This window comes from Dromiciops gliroides, chromosome 4 (genome assembly GCF_019393635.1).
Source record: "Dromiciops gliroides isolate mDroGli1 chromosome 4, mDroGli1.pri, whole genome shotgun sequence".
Classification (NCBI taxonomy): Eukaryota; Metazoa; Chordata; class Mammalia; order Microbiotheria; family Microbiotheriidae; genus Dromiciops; species Dromiciops gliroides.
Window position 1 is genome coordinate 128,824,601 of NC_057864.1, and position 6,448 is coordinate 128,831,048.

Sequence of the window (6,448 nt, forward strand, 5' to 3'; positions counted from 1 at the left end):
TTTCTGTTCCTCAAACTAACTCTCTTCTAGGCAATAGATAGTTTTAATTAATTGTCTTTATAGAAGAGTTTGAGAGAGTGGTGGGTGCTCTGTGAACTGGCTAGTTGCCCAGTATTAACAATCATTTGATATAGAGTAGCTTTTCATCGATCCACTAACTTGTGAGTTTCCTAAACATGAAGGTTTCTTGACAAAACTCTGTCACCTTGTTGAATTTCTTTTAGAACAAATTCAGCAACATCCTATTGTTTGCTTCTGTCAGGACTCTTCTGAATTGAAATCATAGCTGGTTGGAAGACTTTATTCAACTTCGCTAAGCTGATAGATTTACTGGTTGTGAGTAGCTGTATCCTCTCCATCTTCTAAAGCTTTAAAGCACAAATCAGTTTACTTCTAGTTTACCTAAACAATTAAGTTCTATTATATTATTTACAAAAGAAAATATAGCAGTAATACCCAAAACATTCTTTAAATTAAATTTTACTTACTCTTTAATTGCTCCCTGTTTTAAACAAGCTTCTCTCTTTACATGGTCAGGTAAAGAGTTAATAATAGGCAGTTCTTAGATACAAAATAGATTTAAACTGCAAATAACTTTCCTCCCTTAGAATAAATCTGTCACTCTCCAGGGAAAGAGTGACAAAAGGTCTAAGTGCTGTTCTCATGTAACTTTCAAAAAGTTTTATTTTCATTTTTTCTTTAAAACAAATTCTACAGTGTTACCCAAAACTCAATAAAATATTTCAGCACTTATAAAAACATTCAAACCACATTTTGGAAATTCCCAGTAATTACATTTTAGTCACAAATTTAATTTCCAATTACTTTACAATACCATAAATTTATGTGGCCTGGGAACAAAGATGTCCTCTTATCTGTGTCTCTTGTCAGCCTTCCAACTGAGCAAGAGTTTAGAAAGGCAGACAGATTTTCTAAAGAAAAAAGTTTTCACTCTCCTTTGGCTGAGCAAGCCCCAGAAAAAAAAGTCAGTCTACAAGACACAAACAATATGACAAGACAGACACAGAGCATTTGCCAGCTAGGTTTTTTCCCTTTAATCTGCCACTGAAAAGTTTTTAATAAAAAAAGTTAGTGCACACCTTTTTCTAAAAGCAATCTCAAAGCTTTTAATTTGTCCAATAATCAAAGGTGCAAAATTAGAGCCCCAACAACTTATCAAATGACTCCCTAGCCCTTTTAGGCCAAATTCCACATAATCTAATAGAATGTTTTTTAGTCATTCCTGGATGAACCAGTAGCATCCTCTGGTCCCAGGTGCAAGGATTTTCTCCAGGGGGGTTCCTTTTGGTGCGCTGTTATGGAATCCCATGATTATGAATCATTTCTCAGATTAGGTCACAGAAATAGAAAAAAATTAAGATACAAAATACACAGAAGCGGGCACAGAACTGATGGACTTATGAGTCCTGATCAGGACAATGGATGTGAGGATTCCTCACTGATGATAACTTAATTATGTGAAATAAGCCTATAGATTTTGTAGAACTCTTTATTTCTTTCATTTGGGCTGAATTTTAACCCTCTTTTCAGGCAAGGTACCCTTTCAATTTGGAGAAGTTACACATCTGATTCTATTACAAAGATCTTCACTAGTTCGATTTCTAATGGAATGATATGTATAATTAATTGCATAGAGATATGGTTTTGGGGATTGCTTAACTAAGGTTTTAATCATCCCCCAGAAATCCCTCTCTCCAAGGGGTTATGTGGTTGTCTGAGTCCTTTAGCCCTTGATTTCCATTGATACTCAGTAAAACTCACCAAGTGGGAGTGACTGCTTTTGGGAGCCTTAGTCACAGACCTGGTCCTTTGCTCATGGATCTAGATGGAGCCCAGAAATCTCTAACAAGGAATCCCTCCTGAGAGTCCACAGTATTCAAGCTGGCAACCCTTGCTATTAAGACCATGCTCAAGATAGCGTTGGGGTCATTGCTGCCAAACATAGTTCTAGGATGGGTTTGCATTTTATATTTAAGGAAAGGCCCATGGGATACCTAGAGATTCTGGGGCTTCTGGAACAATGAAGACCCTCCTGGAAGGATGCAGAGTGCCCCTACTGACTCTTAATTTCTACAACTGGTCTCATCATACCACACTCCCCCAGTATAGCTGTGGCTATTGACAGGTTAAGTTCTATTATGAGTATCCAGTTTATGACTAAGATGGGATAGTATGCGGAAAGGACCCAAAAACCATCTCTCTCTTTTCAGCAATCAAATATAATGAAATGAGAGGTTGTCACCACAAAACAAACTCAAATTCATTAAACACCAATGATGGAGCCCCCCCACCAAATCATTTAGTGTACACAAATGTAAGTCCCTTTTCAAGCCAGATTTGAGACTTTTCTTACACATCTTTGGCCAATTTCGCTAAATTTTTAGTTACATCCTTTTTGACTGGGAATGAATCCCTGTTTCCAGGCTTTCCCAACCCCTTCTTGAATGGGAAATATCTCTGTGGCTTGAGCTGGATGCTCCCCTTGAAGAAAAATTCTCCTAGGGCCTATTAATGACTTTCCTGAAGAGGTGTTGATGGTGTGTACCATATGATCCTTCCCAACCTATGCTGTGAGCACCCCTTGAAGAGAAAAAAAATCTCCTAGGGTCTCATTCCTTATTGGAATTTCCCAGGTTTTTATTTGCCAATTATTGCCAAATAGTCACACTAAGCACAAAGAGTGCACCAAAACAAACAAGCAAAATTGCAACTCCCCCAGCAGTGTGGGGGCTTTACCTTAGCTCAGAAGAGTTGGGCCTGAGGGGAGAGTCAGGTCCTCAGTACACTCATCCCTAAGTGAAAAGTTCTATGGGAGCATTCCAGAGGGTCTACCTAAGATTGCCCTGAGGACTGGCCTCCCTCCCTTGCTCCTAGATGGTTTACCAACTGTTGCAATTGAAATCAAGGTAAACTGAGGCACAAACTTCAAGCACAATCAATTTATTAGCAAAGTGTGAATTTGTGAATAAACATGGTCTCAGCCTCTTCAGCAAACTAAGACCTAAAAAGAGAGTTGATGGATCATTTTTATAGACAAAAGGAGCATCCAAAAAATAGAAGGCAGCATCATAGATGGGGAAGACAATATCATTTGTTGCAATAGCCAGATGCATCATAGACATGCAGAACAATATGAATGGATGGAAATTGGGAATATGGGGATTAGCAACAACTCCTCTTTCCATCTTGGTAGGAAATTATGATTAATTTAATCCACCTGCAAGAATAACTAATGTTATATAGATAAAAGGTTTCTTCTAATTGTACAAGGATAGATATTGGTATAGAGATAACAGGTTTCTTTTAATTCAGTGATTTGTAGAGAAACTGAACTTTTAAACATAACTCAGAGAGGAAGACTGAACTTCTGAATTTAATTCAAAGACAAAGAAACGTGACTTAGGCAATTATATAAAATGTCAGCAGTGATATACAATGGAATCAATTACAAAGTAGAATCCATTTTGATGTTCTCACCTCTCAGTTTTCCTAACATGTTTATCTCCTTGGAGATGGCAAGGTATAGTTCTAGACTTGTAACTTGCCAAAGCTAACGTTTCTTTGAATTAGGTTCCTCTCAAAGTCTCTACCTTGATCCAAATATATCCTGGGAGAAAATGCATACACAGAGAAATATTTCTCCTATAAGACCATGGAAGCTTTCTAGTTTTTGCTTGGTTATGCCTAAGCATATTTGGTGAAGTGAGTAGTCACCACTAAGACATAGCTAATATTATCTGCTTTCAGAGATAAAAAGAAAATGTAAATAAATTCAGAAGTTTGTTAGTACTTATATTCTTCAAAGATGTAGCACAAGTTGGTAGCATGTTTCTCTGAATATAATAAGTCTACGTCTCTTCTTTTTTTTTTTTTAGTGAGGCAATTGGGGTTAAGTGACTTGCCCAGGGTCACACAGCTAGTAAGTATTAAGTGTCTGAGGCCGGATTTGAACTCAGGTACTCCTGACTCCACGGTTGGTGCTCTATTCACTGCGCCACCTAGCTGCCCCTGTCTCTTACTTCTTAATGACATCTGTTGCCATCTTAGGAAGAGGGACAGGGACTAGACTTGTGATTTCATTGGTACAGGGAACCCCTGGGCAGGAAGCTTCCTCTAACAATGCAAGTCAGCACCTTCTCTACAGCTCACAGTTTTATTAGAGAGTTGCTTAAAGCACTGAGAGGTTAAGTGATTTGCCCAACATCACATAGCTAGTATGTGTCAGGACTGGGAGCCTTTCTCTAAGGCCAGCTCACTAAGTATCATGCCATATTGCCTCTTAGCACCATCTTAAGCCTTTAGTATTTATTGCTTACAAGCTCTAGGTCTCCCTCAACTCCTACATGCCAAGCTATCATATAATGCTCTCATAGCCATAGAGTGACATACTCCTGGTACCATGCTTGGGAATAATTAGTGTCTGGTACAACACTCCATTGTACAGCTTTGCAACTGTCTCATAAGTGAAGTGTCTTCTTAGGAATAGAATTTGAGTCCTTTAGCTTCATTTCTTTATTGGCTGGTGTCACTTTTTGCATAATTTTTTTGGTCTCACTTCATCAGCCATCACCTCTTGCCATCAGTCATCCACAGAAAAGGGAAAAAGCAGAAAGCATTGGCTTAATAAAACACAGTTTGTATACCTTACTGGTATGTTGTCTGGTAGGAGTCCCCAACTCTCGAATAGACTTCCATTTGATAATGACTTGGCTTCCCAGGTATCACATACAGCCTTGATTCCTTTAGGTATCACCAAAAACTTCAGTCCCATATAGCCTTTGGGACAGAGTATCTGCATCTATATTAATTTTCCCTGGATATTAGTGTATCCTGAATTCCTAGTTAGCTGTGCTGTTATCTATCTCTGGCACATAGCATCTGACTCAGCACTGGTTGAGGTGCCACTGTCAGTGGATTGTTGTTAGTACAAACTGGAAATTTAGCTTCATACACATATTCTTTTAACTTTTCAGAGACATCTCACATCAAAGCCAAGAGCACTAGTTTGTGTATTATCATTATCAATCAGTCTCCTGCTCATGAATATTATCAGTTTAAACTCTTGGTAAAAAAAAAATTGTGTTGGGGCAGCTAGGTGGCACAGTGGATAAAGCACCAGTCCTGGATTCAGGAGGACCTGAGTTCAAATATGACCTCAGACACTTGACACTTACTAGCTGTGTGACCCTGGGCAAGTCACTTAACCCTGCAAAAAAAAAAATTGTGACCAAGCCCCCTAGGGTCACGTGCAGGACAAAAGCCTTGCTTGGATCTACATGGGCCAGCATTGGTGCATGTGGGAAACAATCAAGTCAAGGTGAAGTTCCTTCACCTTTGTCTGTCTTACAATCTCTAAATGGCTCCGCAAGATTCAGAACACTTGGACCTTCCTTGCCCTTCTACTTCTCTGGTTCTTTTAAATTATGAATCCACAAGTTATATCATTGGTTGATTTAGCAATAGTATGATAGCTCTTAACAAATTTGCAAGAGTAGCCACCAAAAGCTAGAAAAGGATTTAGCTCTTGAAGGTCTTTTGGACATAGCCAATTAAAGACTGCTGCTATCTTCTCAAGATTAGTCCTCGTGTCTTGCTGCTGAGATACTATGGGACCCGCACAATTGACAGATGTTCTGTAAAACTGGATAGAGGATCAGGACTGGACCTGTGATTTCATTGGTATAGGGACCTCCCAGGTAAAGAAACAACCTCTACTAATTGCTTTGGCTCTTTCTCTGCAACTTATATTCTTATATAGTTGCCTAGAGAACTGAATGGTTAAGTGACTTTCCCAAGATCATATAACCAGTACATATCAGAGGTCAGAACTAGGTCTTCCTGATTTCAAGGCCAGCTCTCTTTCCACTATACCATTCTGCTTCTGCAAAACTTGGACTTATCGACTGAAAGTTTCAGACTAGATTAATCTAACACTGTCATCAGTCTCTTCTCATGTCTTTCCCAAAACAGGCACCTAAGTTCATCAATACTTCAAGGTAATTTATATCTCTAGTCACCTTCTCCTTTAGCTATTGGAAAGTAACAGATGTTCCAAATTGCCTTGGGGCATACACTCATACTGGTAAAAATTCAGCTGGGCAGATGAAAATGATCTTCCTTTTTCCTCTGCTATAAGAATCTGATAGTATCCACTACAGAAATCCAACACTGAGAACCACTGACTGCCTAACAGATTGTCTAAAGCATCTGGAACTCTTAGCATGGCATCCTGGTCCACCTAGTTCTCTTGTTCAGAGTCTAGTCATCAACAGACATTTGTGTCGTTCCATTCTTTTTCTGCACCACCACTACTGGTGATGCATACAGGCTGCTGGCCTCTTGTGAAGATGTCATAGATTCTTGCAGATAGGTTGGAATTGGTTCCAATCCATGCTGACAGTCTTGTAACAATTAGGAAATGTGGACA